Here is an 18,103-nt window from a genome sequence, read left to right on the forward strand (position 1 = left end):
CAGGCCAATTCTAATGAGTTACAATAGGTTGTGGTTTAAAACCTTATATAAAAATTCTAGTAGAAATGCCCAGTTAAGCCATTTAGATTGTTTTGAGCCAAAATAGGGAATGGATAGTTCCTGAAAATTGTTCTTGGTATCACTATAATAAGAAATAATAAAAGATATTTTGAAATAGTTTCCCTTCATCAAATAGCAGAAGTAATTCCTGTTAAGTTTCAGAATGTCTGTAGTTATCTCTAAGGATTCACCTTGAGGAGCAAACTTTCATTCCAATAAGGGAGGAGTTTAAGTTCTCTCATTGCTTGAATAGGAAGTCACTTACTAAAGATGAAATCCTTAGAGAAAAATGCACATTATGTAATATTCCCTTCTTCAGAACATTCTATTCTGCCATGTATGCTTTGGTTTTGTTCACCCTGCACTGGAGATGATACTCAGGAATTGTAGTAACCTAAGCAGACCTTCTGTAGTTTTTTGTGGTTTCTGTGATGTTCTAGACAAACCCCCATTTTTCCTATAGCTCCAGGAAATTTTACTTTCTCTTTTCCCACTGAGGTGTTTGGTTGGTTGGTTGGTTTGGTTTGTTTTTTTTTTTTTTTTTCCATACAACCTAACTTGTGTAAATAGTTACTATTTGTCATTACCTTCCTATATTTGCTATGTGTCATGTGCTGTACTCTCTCCTTTATTCACACTGAAAATTATTATAGTGCTTGTCAGGAATTAGCATGCAGTGTTGGGATGAGCATTTGATTTAGTTAACTTTAAGAACAACCTGTCTACAGATGAAGTGCATCATAGATAAGATGTGATTTAAAACAATGATCCTAAATAAACAGTTACATTTTTTCTTGTACAGTTTGCACTGAAATTGTTGCAAGAAGCAGCTGAATAAAAGCTTTGAATAAACAGGCTTACAAAATTCAAAGAAAAGATAATAGATTTGCTTTGGTTCCAAATATCGTCATCTAGATGAACACCAAGGACAATGTTTAGTTATAGATTAATAATCCGTGGTACAAAGAGTTCTGAACAAATTGGGGGAAAACATAAAGCCACAATATTAAGCAAATCCAAGGCTGAAGGTCAGGCTGCAGTTACTAACCATGCTCGGTTATATTATTTTTAGTGATGACACAATATTTAAGTTATTGAACTTGGCACCACATACAGCCATGCATATTGTACAGGGTGAAGAAGTATGCAATTGGTTGGGGTTGATTTTTATATTTCTGTTTCTAAAGTCCGTGGACTCTGGTTTGTTCTCAGTCAGATGGAGCCTCAGCATCCAGCCTCAATAAACCTCACCTGAATAAACCTCACAGCCATAATCCAGCTGTAAATATGACAGGGCAAAAATAGGTGCAGCTGCTGCTGTGTACACGTTATGAGCCAGACTCCAAACAGGGCATGGCATGAAAACAGGTTATCTTCTGCAGAAGGAGCTGGGTGCAGCTGTCACTGGGGCATCAGAGGTAATTTAGTCATTGGTAAATGTGGTAATGTCACTGGTAAATTAGAGGTAACTTTTTTACAGTGAGTTCACTTGCAGAACTTTGAACATTGAGAAACTTTGAACTGCCAGAAATCACCAAACTATCCAGTTTAAAGTTAGCCTGGGCATGTCTACAGAGCCTGGAGTGTAGCCTAGGCTATAAACAGCCTTGCAGGCCATTGCTCCGTAGACAGCACAGGCCCTGTTTTTACGTGGTCCTAGAGGACACTGTGAAGAATGTTGATCGCCCTCTGTCCAAAAGGAGAGTTCTGTGCTACCACAAAGTTCCACAGCATAGGTTGCCAGCTGTGATTTGACTCTGTTGAATGGAATTACTATGAGCTTCTGCAGATTTGATCTACTCCTCAAGCTATCAGTTGATCATAGGTGTTTTTTTATGGTAACTGTTGTCTTCTGAGAGTGATGCCCAACTGCATGAAGAATTTACCTCTAGAAAATTAGAGAGAAAAGCTGGCCTTTGCCTTATGCCTTTGATTGTCTCACAGAATGTGATTTAGCATGGATGTGACCCAAGATTTTTTTTTCTCAGTATTTTGTGACTACCAAATACTGTAGTTGAAAGTAATTATCAAAACAGAAAAAGGATGTAGCTAAAAAAATATGTATTAAATAAATAAATAAATAAATAAATAAAGTACTCTGAACTGTTGGCACAAAACTTTGGGTTTAGTACGGAAAAAAAAAATAATAATAATAATAGTGGTTTTAAAAACACCATAGAGTATCAAACCCTGGTAAAATAATATTCCCAACTAAACAAATGAGAAACCACGGGAAATTGTAGTGTAGCATTTTGACAATTTAAAAAAAGAAAAGAGTTATGTACACCAGGTGCCATTCTGGGATTTATGGGTGAGAGTGACTGTATAGGGAGTGCATAGGCACTCCTGATGTTCACATACAATGTGCAAACATTTCACCTGTTACTATATGGGACTAAACCCTGTATAGTTTTTGAAATTATATCTACAGTAGTAAGAAAATGTAAACAGTTAAAAAGAGGGATGATACTGGGCACATGCAATTTATTTAGAAAAATGTCATTGGCATTTATGAAAAGTGTTCAACTTCTATGCATGTTTTTTTCTATTTTCAAATGACAAATGACCTTTTAAAATTCATAATGAGGTATGAAATAAATGAAAGAGTACTAAAGGTGAGTCATTCATTAATCATAAGCAAAACAGGGCTGAAATCAAGGACACAAGAGCACAAACTGTAAAAGTAATAGGTTGCATAATCATTGTATTTAATATTAACTATATTATGTTTTTTCCTGTGAGTTCTGAGAAGTCGATTTTTTATGTTTACATGAAACTAATCCAAGGTAAATTTTATTTCTCAATATTATTTTATCCTAGTGGTTGCCTTTCTTTTAATAAAGTAGAAGACATGAATTCTAGCTTGTCATGTTGAAGATTTAATAGAAGGGATTAGCAGGAACCTTTAAGTCTACTGTAACTTTTGATTTAAGATATTTCACTTTTGACTAGAACACACTGATTCTTCTAGCTATATCCCCTTCTTGTTTGTTATGGCAAATCTCCCATTAAGGACATAAATTCACCTGGAATTAGTCTTTTTGGCCAAAATAAATTGTTGTTATTCATATTTGGCTGTCCAAAAAAGACCAAGAAATATTTGAAACATGCTGGACCTTTATCCTACAAGAGTTCAATCTGCAGTGATAACACAATGTGCAACAAGTTTGTCCACAATTTATAGGTAACTTTTAGTATTTAAATGTTTGGAATATTTCAAATGGATATTGTAATAATAATAATCTTCCTTCCCATTTAGTTTCAGCTAAAAACACAAAACCAAGCTAGGCTGGAGGAAGATAAGCTGGACTGGTAAGACAGACACGTGTCAGCTTATTTTAAAAGCACTAAACAGATGCACCTCCCTGTTCCAGACACATTTGTTTCTCTCATATGTATGGAGCAAGTATTGATGCTACTTTCATTCGTTATTTCAGAACTTGCTGGGGGAAAGAAGGAGGACTAAGGATGAGAGAAAGAAAGGAAAAAAGTTCAGAATGAGAACTACGCAGATAACATGTATAAAGGTACTTTTGTATTTTCTGAACTACACATCATGGTACTCATTCACCCCCTTGTCAGCTTTGTCTGTCTGTAACTTTCTCTGTGTAGACCAGCAGTGACTGGGGTGACAACCCTTCTGTGAGCTGTGTGCTGCAATCCCAGCATGGCTGACGGCTGTGGGCTGCACACCACCTCCCCGAGGAGCACAGGGAGGCACTGAGCAGCTTTCTGCAGGGGCTGCTTTGCTCCCATTTATATGCACTACCATGCTGGGGTCTGGGAAACCCAGATATGCTGGCCTTGGCAGTCCAAAGTAGTTCTTCTCCAGAAATGAAAAATTGAGTCACCCAGCAGATCTTGTGTTGTAGTTCTGATGTGGGAACTGTTCTTGAAATTATTCTCATGTGGTTGTCCTCACTGTCATACATGAAGTCTGTGTCACCCTTTAGGATGTTATAGCCCACTCCGTGAAATCCTGTAGCCCATGTTTGAAAGGCTGTGGCATGGGTCCGAGGTGGTACTGCAGGCCTTGTGACTTGGGGTCTACTACAGAGCAGTCTTTGCTCACGCTCTTTTTTATCTATAGTTAATGGATGTTGTTTTGGTGCATACCAGTGCCTGAATAAACATTTGCCTACATCTAGAATATAACAGGCATTATTATGCCAGTGTGTAATACTGAGATGGAAATCATGTTTTCTCAATATTTCTGTTAACGATCTATGCAACTTTAAGCAAAGTATTCTCTGCAATTCTGTCTTCAGGGGAAAAAAAAAAAAAAAAAAAAAAAAAAAGTAAATTTCAGGTACATACTCTGTCTCCTTTGTATCCTTTCCATACTCCTTAATAAAGAATGTCTTAATTTTTAAATCTGCAATTTAACTGATTTCCTGCCCTCTCTGTTCCAACCTTTCTATACTTTATAAATTTTGTTGATGTTACTTTCACACAGTGCTTAATGTGTTTCTTCCTTATATATAGCAGAAACTACATAAAAGCTGCAAGGTGTTAAAAAACAGTAATTGTTGATAATGTTTTTCTTTCTATAGAAATATAAAGTGTATGCTGCTTAACAATGAGATTTGGATGAAATTTTAGGACTGGATGGCTTCAGGCAGAATAAAAGCAGTCACTACACTTGTTTAAATTTTGTTGTAATTTGAATGGTATGCTACTAAGAATGAGGAGTTTGCCCAAGTCCATTAAAAATCGTATGTTCCATTCAGATCTATAAGTAAAAGGGGAGATCCCCATAACATGTTTATCTTCATTTTAGATGCAAGTAGTTTAGAGGTGGTGCTCTGGTTTAGATTCCAGAGCAAATAGGTTACCTATGATATTATCATTGCTAGAAAAAGATTGCCAAGTGCTGCCTTTCTCAGGCAATATGGTTAAAGGGTTCACCCTGTCCCCAGTGGTCCTCTGCTTGACAGCTTTTCCCAAGCTCCAGATCAATCGTTAACTCCTCACTTTTCAGTTAGGATGAAATTCCAGAGAAGAAAGACAATGTAAATATTTCCAAAATCCAAAGGAATAGGAAGGATTTCTCATTCTTCCCTCCCCTAAACAAGACACTCACAATTATAAAGCCCATGAAGTTTTCTCTCTGCTGGATCAATTATTTATAATTTTTTTGAACCAGGTTATATTTTTTGAGGTAATCTTCTAATGTTGTATCAGAATCTTCAATTCAGTAGTAGAAATATTTTGCCATGGCCCTGAGAAGTCTGTAATGATAGGAAATCTGGAAAAAAATCAATTCCTTATCAGATTATTTTGCCTGTTCCGGTACCCCTGCCCTGCTCTTTGTACAAATAAGCTCTCTGAAACTGAACTCTTACTGCAGAGCTTCTGTTCTGCTTTCAGAGAGTGTTCTGACAACTGAGTTAGGTGGTCATATTATGTCCAAAAGCTGAAAGGTGGCAGAGAGCTTGGCTTTTGAGGGGCCTTGGATTTTTTTTTTGTCTCTTCAGCATATCTGAAACTGTGGTTAAAATATCTACAAGTGTATTCATGAAACATCAAAGATGAAGGAATGCATTTTAAGCTGAAGTCCTATCTGAGGTTAATGATTAAGACTGTGAGAACTCAGCTTGGTATTTATTGTATAATGATACAGGTAAATTAAACTCCAAGCAAGTCATTATCTTTTTTTTTTTTCTTTTTCTTTCTTTCTTTCTTTCTTTCTTTCATTCTTTCTTTCATTCTTTCTTTCGTTCTTTCTTTCTTTCATTCTTTCTTTTAAAGTATGCAGTGCCAAATGATTAACCTCTTTGGTAGCAGGATAGTGAAAACATGGGGACAGGCAGTACCCATGGAGATTTCTTGCTTAGACTCCTTTGTCCACACACTGTTATATAAAGGGTGAAGTACTTACAGAAGAAGGCTGGCTAATAAAAAATGTTAATCACTAAATACGTTTTATATATCTTTCCATTTTACATCTATTCCTCGCTTGCTGTCACAGTAAATCGCACCTTCTGTCGTCTACATACACGCTATACTAAATGCTGTTTATTTACTGCAGGAATTATCTTTCCAGTTACTGGGGCCAAAAAAAAACACAGTGTGGTTTTGACTCACACTGAGACTTATAAGGTAGTTTTGCGTTAATTTGAGTTCTACACTTTTTCATTTTATTTTTTTATTTTATTTTATTTTATTCCTTTGTGATGTACAGAGCCAAGTTTTTTTAGAAATTGAAAAGGAATTTTATTATATGATAATTTATGTCAGTCCATCAATATTACCTATTGAATACTTCTCCCTTGGAAAACAGATGGAGTTGTAAAACTGGTATAGTTAAAGTAGAGCTCAGCAGCAGGAGAGAAATAGTAAGCCTGTCTTAAAACCTAGGAACTTTGTTTCTGGTGTTTCTGACTTAACCTACTGACAAACAAATGAAGATGGAATTTTGCAGTTTCTTAACACTTAAAAAGAAAAAAGAAAAAAAAAAAGACAAACAGAGAATATGCTCAAAATTCATGCAATAATAGGAAGAAATGGTCACGTCAAAATTTGGCCATTGTCAAATGTCTTTGAAATTCTGCTTTATATCTACAAACATGCCTAATTCAAAATGGGTTTTCAGTGAACAAAGAAAGGCACTTTACTCATCTATTTTCTTCCCAGATTTTAGTTTGATCACAATTATTTCAGCACTGTAGCTACTCTTAAACCAAAATTTCAACCTTCTTAATCCTGTGGGGTGTTTTATTTCACTAGAAAATAGTTATTTTTCTTCAACTGTAAATATTACCTTTCAAGAATCACAGAATCATCTAGGTTGGAAGAGACCTCCAAGATCACAGAGTCCAACCTCCTACCTAACGCTAACAAAACTTCCACTAAACCATATCCCTAAGCTCTACATCTAAACGTCTTTTAAAGACCTCCAGGGATGGTGACTCAACCACTTCCCTGGGCAGCCTATTCCAGTGACTAACAACCCGTTCAGTAAAGAAGTTCTTCCTAATATCCAGCCTAAACCGCCCCTGGCGCAACTTTAGCCCATTCCCCCTCGTCCTGTCACCAGGCATGTGGGAGAATAGACCAACTGCCACCTCGCTCCAGCCTCCTTTCAGGTACCTGTAGAGTGCAATAAGGTTGCCCCTGAGCCTCCTCTTCTCCAGGCTAAACAGTCCCAGCTCCCTCAGCCGCTCCTCGTAAGACTTGTTCTCCAGACCCCTCACCAGCTTCATTGCCCTTCTCTGGACTCGCTTGAGCAGCTCAATGGAAAATTCTGCCTGAAATGTGAATACTTCAGAAAGTTACAAATAACTGAAATTCTTAAAATTTAAATTAGAATAAACACACTTTATTAGTAGTAATAATAACTATTTTTAACAAATAATAATAACTATCTCACTGTTAAACCTGCAATTAGAATTCCCAGTCTAAAAAGATTTTATGATTTCAATTCCATTTTGCAGTTTCCATTTTTTTCATGGCAATCTAGCCACCACTTAGAGGCCCAAAGGTATTTCATCTAAATTTTCTTGTATCACCAGATAGTAGATGGCCAAATTATTTGGATACAAATATGTCTTGAGAATATCATCAAATCCATTTTAATTTCATTCATGCCTTAGAGATAATAATTTGAAGAGCTAGTCACTGCTTGCAATTAAGCGTAGAGAAAATAGATCTGTCCCATAATTTATGTCTGCAAAGGTTGGGCTGGATTTGTAATTAATGTTTGCTCCTTTTAATGAAATACTCCAAAGGTCTGCACTTCTGTCATTCATGGAGGTAATTTTTCAATTGATTAGTAAAATAATACTTGAAAAGTAAATGCACCTGCTTTAGCACAGAAATGTCTTAGTCAGGTAGAGACAATGATTAGAGTGCTAAAAAAATATCATTTCAATACAGTAGAGACTGGAGTTTTACTCCTCCAGAATTCAGAACTCCCACTAAGGAGGAAGAAAGAAAAGGTAATTAAACCTCCAACAACTTATTCAGCATGCTTTTATCCAATTTAATTCCTTGGTGGTTTTCGGCATAGCTAAATACTTTTAGGAGCACATGCCTGAAATGTGCATTAGCACAAGTGAAATATCTTCAGTAAGCACGCATTACAGCAAGACATAATTTTTATAGCAGTGTACCTTAGTATTTTTGGAGGACATGAACAAATAATTTAATATTTTGAGTTTGTTTCCATTTTGGATAAACACTCAAAATTTTATGGCTCATTTAGCTCCTATTCTGATTTTCTTTTTAGACTCAAACCTTTATAAGACTAAAAATGCGACACTTGAGAGTTAGGGTCCTGCAACTGCTGGTTAAAAAATGGCTTGTAGTGTCCTTTCTAAAACAGCTGCTACAAAAGAGAATAAAATATATAACAAGCTACTTGTACATGCTTTCAGGGAATCTCTAAGGATTTTGTTTGAATTAGTCACTAAAGAAAGGATGTTTGATGACTTCTCTTGTTTTGTTAATTTAGTCATTTTGACACAAAGAGTTACTACTCCTGTACTACTGAGGCCTCACAGTCTGTAGTGATGAACTTTCAAGGGATGATTGTGACCAGACTAGACAGACCGCAGAGTATGAGCCAGAATCCGTGCTAATTTTCTTGAAGGCCGCAAAGAGTGTAGTCAGAGAGGTTTTGAACCACCTGTCATTGGGACAAGGATTTTGCTTCCAGAGAAGCAAGCAAGAGAAGCGAATAAATGTGGTGAAAATAACCCTTATCCAGTGTTAACTGTGGGAAGCAGAGCAATCCAGATATTTTCTGGATCGTCATTTATGGCTTCCTCATCGATATGCTTTATGCAATGATATTTGGGCCATGCTGGCACTGGCTGGCTCAGAAGACAGCTGCTGTGAGTCATCTCTGAGGCACTCAGCTCTCCACATGCAATGACAGGAAGCCCAGTTTGAACCAGGTGTGCCTTACACTCATGGTGGCCATTTAATACCTCCCTCCCTAAAGGATTCCCTTCCTATAGGATTCCTTCCCATTCACAGCCATCTCCAAGAATCTACCAGTACAGAATGCCAGCTTGGCATTTTCCTATCCAGAGAGGAAAACACACAGGTATTGGTCTCTGCACTGCTGGAACAGAAAAGTGTTCAGGATTTAGATCTTCTCCCACAACTTAGGAGAGGAAAGAGAAATGATTGGAAGTGGGGCTGGGTTAGAAGTGCTGTTGGGCTAAGCTAGGGGTGGGGGTTGGCACAGGAGTGATGGCAGGGGACACAATCAGTGTGTGGATGTCATTTGGAAATGTGTATGCTTAGCATCACTATATTATCTTGCCCATCAGAATATTCCACTTCAAAGACAAAAGTTTATAGTTTTGACACTATGGTTCAAGTGTTTGAATCACCTGAAGGATACATCTCTTAGGCTCAAAGCATGAGCAAAGCATCACCTAAAGACTTTTAAAAATCCAGACCTTGAACTTAGTTTAACGCCAGTTAAAGTCAATGGATGCTGAGTCAAACTCTAATTCTTTTTGCACACCAGAGAATCAAAAGGTGAAAATCCCAGTACTAATAATGTTTTGCCATTGACCTAACAGGGTCACGATTTGATGCAGAGACACATAAAATGACATTGATATTTCATCAGTGCAGTCTTGTATCAGATTCATAACAGTGACCCAGGACACAAAAATCTGCATAATCCATTATGACTGTACAACTACCCAGCTTACCCAGCACTGTCTCACCACCTTCTACCTTATTTAAAGACAGGGAATAATCTATAATTTTGGGCTGCCCTTATTTTATCCAGAGCAGAGAAGAATGGAAAAATCCAGGGATTCATTTTTCAGTCACCTTATTTAAACCCTCTAAGTAAATGCTTGATTTTTTGAAGTGAATCTAATTTTAAAATTCTCTTTTGAAAATGAAGGTATTTTGTTTCTTTCAATAGCTATTCTAAAATGGCTTTGTAGTAAAACTGGAAGGTAAAATTCAGATTCATTGCTGTCTGAGTATATGATTAATAATGCGAACAGTAAAGAGTGTATATATACTTCCTTAATGATGCTTAATGAAATATTTAATTCAAGGCCAGCTGGAAAGATAATCTTGGATAATAAAAGGAAATTAGAGGATGAACTGATTTCTGTAATGTAAGAGTACACTGCTATGCAGTAAATGCTCTGGAGAATGATTAGTTTTGTTTATCTTTCAGTTTAGGAGGAGATGTTTCACAGGGAGCTTTTGAGGAGGTCAGACTGGCTCATGCACTTAGGCAAGGTCCCATCCTGGAAGCTGTTTTTAGGGCTGGGAGTGTAATTCAGTACAAAATCCTGGATACACTTCCATATATTCCTAATGTTCAGGGGAAATTTGAGTTTTGCTATTTCTAATGTGTCCTATTTTTGATATAACCAAACTATGATAATGAGCAAATAGTAAGATTAAACTAATAGGATGAAATTGTACAGGACCCTTTATGATACACCAGTGTGACCTGTGGCCACACCAAACCGAAGTTCTCAATGGGGGACTGCATATCATCAAAATTAGATAAAAATAAACTGATAAAATACAACTGTATTCTGCTGCCCCCTATTAAATTGTTTTTAAGATTTCAAATGTAAAACACAGACCATGCATTCTGGATGATAAAAATAATAGATGATAAAAATAATAATTCATGGACCTAAGTATACATAAAAACAAAATTTTAAACTTGTGCAGGAAATAATATTATATATAACATGGCAGCTGTTACCTTAGCAGATTTTTGATGCCGTGAAATAATCTGAACCAGGTTTGTTGCCAGTTAAAATTAAAAAAAAAAAAAAAAAAATCTGATATAAGTTCACTGAATACAGTGGAATTCCTTGAATTTGCTCAAATAGGCAAGCTTTTCCATTGCCATTCTCTGCATATTTCTGTAAATACATGGAGGTGAACCAAACCAAAATCATGTTTACAGAAACACTGAGAACCACCGTAAAGTTAAAACACTCATCTTATTAAAGAAGAAATTAAGTTGAGCAAAAAAAAACCTCTAGGTGCATGAGGCTTTGCCTCATATTGGTTGGATCACAGGTATGGCAATTTCTCAGCAATTTCTGGATTAGTAAATGCATAGAAAAATTGTCACCTCCGTCCTTTCTTCTGGTCCCTGTTAAACTTTGCCCTGCATTGCAACTTCTACCTGTTTTAAGTTTGCAAACAGAAGTATCTTATCTATCATATTACAATGATTTAGTTATATCTTGGAACGTTGCATGTTCTCCTTTTGTACTGCATGCAATTGACAGTGAATAATATTGAAAACATATACACATCTTTTTAGCTGGGATTTCAGAATAAATATTTAAAAGAAATTCATGCTTATAGCATATGCCCATCTAAGGAGAAATTGTACAGGAAGTTTCTCATAGCTGCTGCTTTTTATACACTGCTCCAACTAAAGTCAATGTAATTCTCTGAAAACAAGTGTGAAGTCCTGGAAAAGGAAAAACCTTAGACTGTAAGAGAAACTATGCAACAGTGAAGGCTATCACAATGGAATTAAATCAATGCTATTAAATAATGAGCAGTAATAGGTGACTGTCTGCTCTAAGTTGCCCTATAAAACATCTGCTACCTGCTGCAGGCTACAGAATTAATTCTGAAACATATAATTTAGCAAAAAAGCAAGACTTCAGTCTATTCAGCAGTTGGTGGCAAATGCTTTGGCATAGGTTATTACATTACTTTGTGGACTGTCACACTGTCCAATGCTTCCTTATTTTTGGTAAGGCTTGGCAGTCTATATTCCTCAATACAGAATATATTATTAGTTAAAACTTTTGATATTTTGACTAATTCCTTTGTGCCTATTTGTTGTTTGTTATCTCATTTTGAAACACACCACATATTTTTGAACCTTGTACTTTTCATAAGTCAGAAATTCTGTCCCTGAACTGTATGTTCAGGTGAGGTGAAAATTTCTTGTCCTTGTGATTCAAAGCCTTCATCTTACTTTTAATTTTTCCATTTTGCTCATTACTTTTGTAGTAGAGTCAGATTTTCAAAAATATATTGTATGTAGAGGGGGGAAAGAACACAGAGCCACGCAGAGCCTCTAGGATCTGCCTAGAGAATGCTCTTCTGCTTGATACATGCTAGGCAATTGTTTACCTGACAGTCCTTTAACTTCTGCAACTGCTAATTGTACTTACCCGTACATACAGTTACCCAATTTATGTTGCACTTATGCTAATTAAAGCACTTGGCTCCCCATACAGTATGAACATGTATGCAAACCTACAAAGTTTTGAGGAACAGTCCCACACTGCATCCTTTTCAGGGATAATGTTGGAAAAAAAATCACCTGCTACCACTATTAGTATTACCAACATTCAGCTGAGAGCAAAGTAGGTGCAGAGGCTTTGGAAGTGTAGGCAGAAGGTATCACATATGACAAAACTTATGGAAAATCTGTGCTCCAAACAGAAAGAAAAATATATATTGCAGAACTAAAATGGGTAGGTATCACTATGAAACCAAACAAGAAAAATGGGACAAACCTTATCAGCTTCTCAGAAGTGATCATAGGCATTGCAATAGCTTTTATTTTTACTAATGTTCTATTATTATAATCCTCATTAACTTTTTTTTTTTTATAACTTTCATCCTAGTGATAGACTTGCTACCCTACTGGAATCAGTGGAATTATGTGTAAGTAAGTACAAGCATAGCATATATCTATTTATTGAAATAGTAGTTACACTTGGAAATGATAAAAACTTGCATGAGTTCTATGCAAACTTGATTTTTTCTTCCTCAAGACTTCTGGTTGTTGAATAAATACAGAACTTGAGACATTCAGGGTACTCTTATTGCTCAACTTTGTTTCTCTGACCTCCTCTGAAGGAGTCCACAGAGACTAATTTAGAAACCTCCATTATATTGCTAGAGCAAAGTGGTGTGAACATTCCCATTTGTGTCAAATTGTACTCTGAGTACATATATTGAATTTACTGGAGTAGCTTGGGCTTTCCACTACTGAATGAGACCTTGATGTCCTATGATTTTTTTGCAGTTGAACATTCAGGTCAGAAGACATATAATATATCCAAGGCATGCTGCATTTAAACTCTGCTAATAATAAGATTTTAACCATTTGTTTCCCTGTTAACATTAAAGAAAGCATATAGGGCTAAAATAGTCATATGCATCACATACTCTGGAATATAGGTGTGTGTATATATATATATGGTGAGCTCTTTCAAATTACTCTAGGGAAGTAAGAATAATATACAATGCATACAATGTATTACATATGAGCACTCTGGTATAATCTAGTAGCAGCTCCTTTTGTGCAAAATTTTTTTAAGCTCTTGAAGTCACTTTAATTGCACTAAACTTTGAGATAAGAATCAAGCCCTCTATCACTTTATTAGGAGTTTTTCTTAGAATGTGAAACATGTTTTCTTCCTGAACACAGTGTAAATTTTTCTAAAAGAGGTGCTTTGCAAACAAGCTATTATGGTACTAAAGAAAACATTGATTAGTTTTAAATGGCAGTAACAATTCAAATGCATGTAAAGACAAGTACATTTGCTTTTGAGGTTAAGCCTCTATATTTAATAAATGAAGGAAAAAATAGAATGAGGCACAGTAGAAGGAGCTTCTGTGAAATGCATTATGCAATAATCTATGACTGCCGTAACTACAATTGCCTTACCAGGTCACATTGTGGTTCCCACTCAGACTGTTTTTTATAACAAATTATTTCTTTATTACCTTGTTATTTGGAAATATTTATTATTTGAAAAGCTTGTATGTTCTCTTTGTTGATTCAAGAAATCTGAAAATTCAAGCTGAAATGATCTATTTATTTTCAGTCTCGTTAACATTGGTTTTACATGTGAAAACTCTGTTTTTAGGGAATTTATTTCCCAGTTCCTCCAATTTAATTGTGTTCTCTTAATATAAACAAGACCAGAATTATAGAAACAGATTTTCTCTATATATTGTGCCACTTAACTTTATCAGGATTCTCGACTACTTTTTTTACCTGGTGAATTGCATAAGTTATTCACTGTCTAGATCAGAGCCTGACTGTGTTATTCATACATGCTGTATGATCAAAAAAGAACTGTATGCCTAAAAAGACCTGAAACAGCACAATCTGAAGCAACAGTAACTTTATAACCATTTCACAGAATAAAGATTTGATTTCTCTGAAGTTGCAGAAGACTTCTTGGACAGAGACAGGAATGTTTACCCACTGCGATAACCCTTAGACATTCCTCTTCCTGTCTGTAATGCTATTCCAGATCTGGGAGTCCTTTTCTAGAAAAAATCACACTCAGTTTTCTTTTTGTGCTTATATATATATTATTTTTCCATGACTGTGTATACTTTGTTCTTTATTTACGTTTAAAATGTGTTCAACAAAAGACAGAAAGAATGTTACATGAGTTTTTACTTTTATTTATTTATTTATTTATTTTTATTTATTTATTTTTGAATATGCACCTCCACTTAATCCTTTTAGCTCATAGAATTTCTTGTAGGCATTAAGGTAAAAGCAAATGTTTAGGAAAGCTGGGAAATTTGAAAAGGTTAAAGTCTTCCAAACTGACATAGGAAGGTCAATCCATATCAAATAGGGAAAAAACAGAAATAGCATATAGATACAGAAAGCCAAGAGAATGTATGGAATGCTGGTTGGGTAAAGGGAATCTAAAGGAGGGAAAAAATATATATATATATATATATATTGAGGAGATAAGCAGGAAAAGGGAACACACATAAAGAACTGTAAAGGGTAGGGAGGATGAAGGGTAGGCAGTAAATTATGACCCAAATCAGGATTCTAGGGGCTGAAATTAAATTTAATATCTTGAAAATGGAAGAAGCGAAGAAGGTTTGACTTAGCTCAGGCAAAAGTAGCAAAAGAGGAAGTAGGTAAGCTAAATAAGAAGTTGTACTGAATTAGGCCCAAAACTGTAGAAGAGAAATGCAAAGACACAGTGGAAAGATACTGGGCTAATGAAACATTTTTGTCTGTTAATGGAAACTGTAGTCTGATCCAAGGAAAAGATTGATGTAGTTTCCATCAAGTTCAGGGAGACTGATGTATTTCCAATAAGAAGCACCTTTTAATTGTGATTGAGCTAAGTTTCCCTCCTATCAAATAAGTGTAATTGTTAAGTTACAGAATTGAAGTATAAGTGTTAAGAATAACTTTCTAATGAAATATTTCCCAAGAATTCCATCTTCTTCCTTGTTAGAAATAAGGGCTATATGTTACAGAAAAGTATGAAAAAGTTTCATACAGCCATTTGGTTAGCATGGATCTTGGTTGCTCAAATCATAGCTATAACTCCAGTGTGTGTTGCAGCTCTTCATATTTCGTATCAAATTACTTAGGGCCACACAATCTACTTTCTGTAGACGCTAATAACTGCATACAGACATGTACACATTCATTTGCAGTGACTTCTGATCTGGCATGGATAGTTTTGTGAGGACCTCCAGCTCAATAACATTAAAGATGATAAATGAATATATAAATCTAAGGGGAAAGTAGCAAAGTTAATAGTGAAGTTTTTTGCATAAAATAACAATTGCTTCCGATATTTTACAAAGAAATCCCTTCTCAGCTTAATACATGCTGATAAAGTTCATTTGTGTATAACATGTCCCTCTCACCCCACCACTGCATATCTGCAGTTTTTCCTTATGATATCTATCCTCCTTAAAATCCAATTTTCTAGTTATACTAGTGTTTATTAAAAGCTTGACTATAAAGTATCTGTTTACCCCAAAGATCTATTTTTATCATAACTGTTTATAATGGTTAAGCCTCAACAACTTAAACACTTTACACAAAATAATGTATTTTCAATAAATTGAAATATTAACCAATCATATGTAATGGTTCAGTTCTAGCAAATGGATTGCTAGAAATCCTTAGGGTTTCATATAAATTGAAAACTGTATTGACTGACCGGGCTGCTCTCGAATTACATTGCATTTGGATCAAAAAGCATAGAAAAAGTTCTCATTATAGTTCCCTGACATTAATTTGAGCATTTTTATATGTGTGTCCTATTAAGTACTTTAAGTGCTTTTTGATAATTGTGCTTTGTAGTTTTTACAGCACTTCAGCCTATTCCCAGTTCAATTTCCTCTTTTATCCGATGTTTGAAATATTGATTTCTGACAGATAAAAGCAAACCTTATAATCTCAGCAGCATGCAATAAGTGAGTAAGACGGGGCTACAGAATGCATCAGGGAATGGTCATATTTGAAACCGTCTTTGTTTTATTACATTTCGTCAACAGAATTTACTTACCACTTGCTGATATTTATGTAAAAGCAGGGCTCCTGATAGTCCAGTGATATTACCAGTTCCCAGTATACTTTTGCATTTAGTAAGATAAAAGAAGAAACTCCCTTGGTGGTTGATGATTGCAGCAGCTTAAACTGCTGTCAGCTGGCTCGAAGTAACTGTGATTTATCTTCTTCAGATTGTACAGCATCGTGTCCGTGAACTTCCAGAGTTCGCATTAAAAACTGACAGAACATCAGAGTGCCAGAAGCTTCTCATATTGTGGCTCAGGAGGTAAGAGCAAGAGGCACTGTGCTTATTCTGTGTTTGGCAACACTGTCCAAGCCCTTTGCAAAGCTCTTGTGTCATGAGAGAGATCTTAAAGAAATAGATGGGCATTTTGAACGTAAACTAAATACAATGACAAGATATTAAGGAGTATAGACTTAATGTCTCTTCCCCAAATTCTAAAAACGAGAAAACAGACTGATGGTTTCAGTCCAATTTAGTTTTTGGTTGAGCAGCTAATAGTATGCTAAGAATTCAGTTTGCCTGCATCTCCATTTCATTATCCAGTGTAAGCCCTTATTTGTCTTACAAGTAACATTGCATTAAACATCTCTACTTAGCTCCATCAGCACCAACAGTAAAAAAGCAGAATATATAATCTACACGGAATTAGATGCTTCATTTCTGGCATTATTTCTCATGAAATTGTGAAAATTAAGATCAGAATCCTTTTTCTGAAGGCAAGAAAGGTTCTTCAGGTTACACATTAGTTTTGGCAATCAATAGTAAATCTATCCATCTGAGAACACAACAGAATCTCCATCCTTAAGACAAAGTCAGGATGACCTGAATGTCTTTCTCAAGGTATGCATTTTTGGAGGGATCAATTTACCTGAGGACACATGCAAGTCAAATAAAGGTAGTGGAGGAATTTTCTTATTTTCTTTTTAGTAATTTAGACATTTCTAAATTGAACACTGAGATGTTATTTAATCCCAAATTAGCCATTGCTTGTTTAATGTGTCTTGATAATTCAGGCACGTTTTTTCTTAGTTTTGAAAATACTTAACCATATTGCATCTCGGCCTTCACACACTTGGATGTAAGGCTTATTCCATAGCAAGGGCATTTAAAAATATTCTGTTGGTGAGTCTTGGTTGTTATGGGATGGAATTCTGCCAGCCACTTAGCAGTTAAAAGTTTAATCTCCTTGCAATTAAAGTTTTCATTACTAAGCAATTAACACTTAAAGTTTTAAGTGATAAGCACTTAACTGCATTCTGGAAATGCTGGGTTAGTGATAGCAAAGCCAGGCACAGTTGTGAGGAATGGCAAGACTGGAAAAGTGATTTGGGGAAAGCAGTCAGGGAGAAAAGAACTTATGAGCTCTGCAAGCCTTGATCATAGCCTATAGAATACAGGCTGATGGAGCAGGGTTTGCTCAATAGTAGAAAGCACAAGATGGACCCCGTAGGCAGCTAGAGAAAGTATTGGAGTAATTGGGAAGGCTTGGTGGCTTAGGAGTTGAGCTGAATACTAAGCCAGAGGTAGAGGTCTGAACTCAAGGATCAAGGTGCGTGGTCCTGTCAGTCCTAGCTCCATCTGGACTACACTGCTGACATCAAGACTTGCCATATAACATAAACATGGGCAGAAAATGCTGTTGGAGGCGGGAATTGAGGACTGGCTGGAGTTAAGCTTTGCAGCAAGGTTTCTGATTTGAGAGTTGGGAAGCCCGAACCAGCAAGAGGTCTGAAATAATTAAAGATTTACCAATA

The 18,103-nt window shown here is 35.9% G+C and overlaps 2 long non-coding RNA genes across 8 annotated transcripts in view; one reads left to right on the plus strand and one right to left on the minus strand.

The window, feature by feature from the left end:
• Positions 1–18,103, plus strand: part of LOC118172642 — a 94,582-nt gene that overhangs the window by 14,116 nt on the left and 62,363 nt on the right. For 2 of the 6 annotated variants that reach the window (XR_004753796.1, XR_004753797.1), the window contains exons 2-3: positions 3,498–3,587; positions 16,516–16,610. This is a non-coding gene — a long non-coding RNA (uncharacterized LOC118172642). The other 4 variants (XR_004753799.1, XR_004753800.1, XR_004753798.1 and 1 more) reach the window with 4 other exon arrangements.
• Positions 3,561–16,635, minus strand: LOC118172643. Of its 2 annotated transcripts, XR_004753802.1 has the most exons (4): positions 16,341–16,635; positions 14,261–14,328; positions 5,144–5,308; positions 3,561–4,322 (listed from the first exon to the last, which is right to left on the minus strand). It is a non-coding gene; the product is annotated as an uncharacterized LOC118172643 (long non-coding RNA). The 2 variants fall into 2 exon arrangements; XR_004753801.1 differs by having other exon boundaries at positions 3,561–5,308.

This window comes from Oxyura jamaicensis, chromosome 11 (genome assembly GCF_011077185.1).
Source record: "Oxyura jamaicensis isolate SHBP4307 breed ruddy duck chromosome 11, BPBGC_Ojam_1.0, whole genome shotgun sequence".
Classification (NCBI taxonomy): Eukaryota; Metazoa; Chordata; class Aves; order Anseriformes; family Anatidae; genus Oxyura; species Oxyura jamaicensis.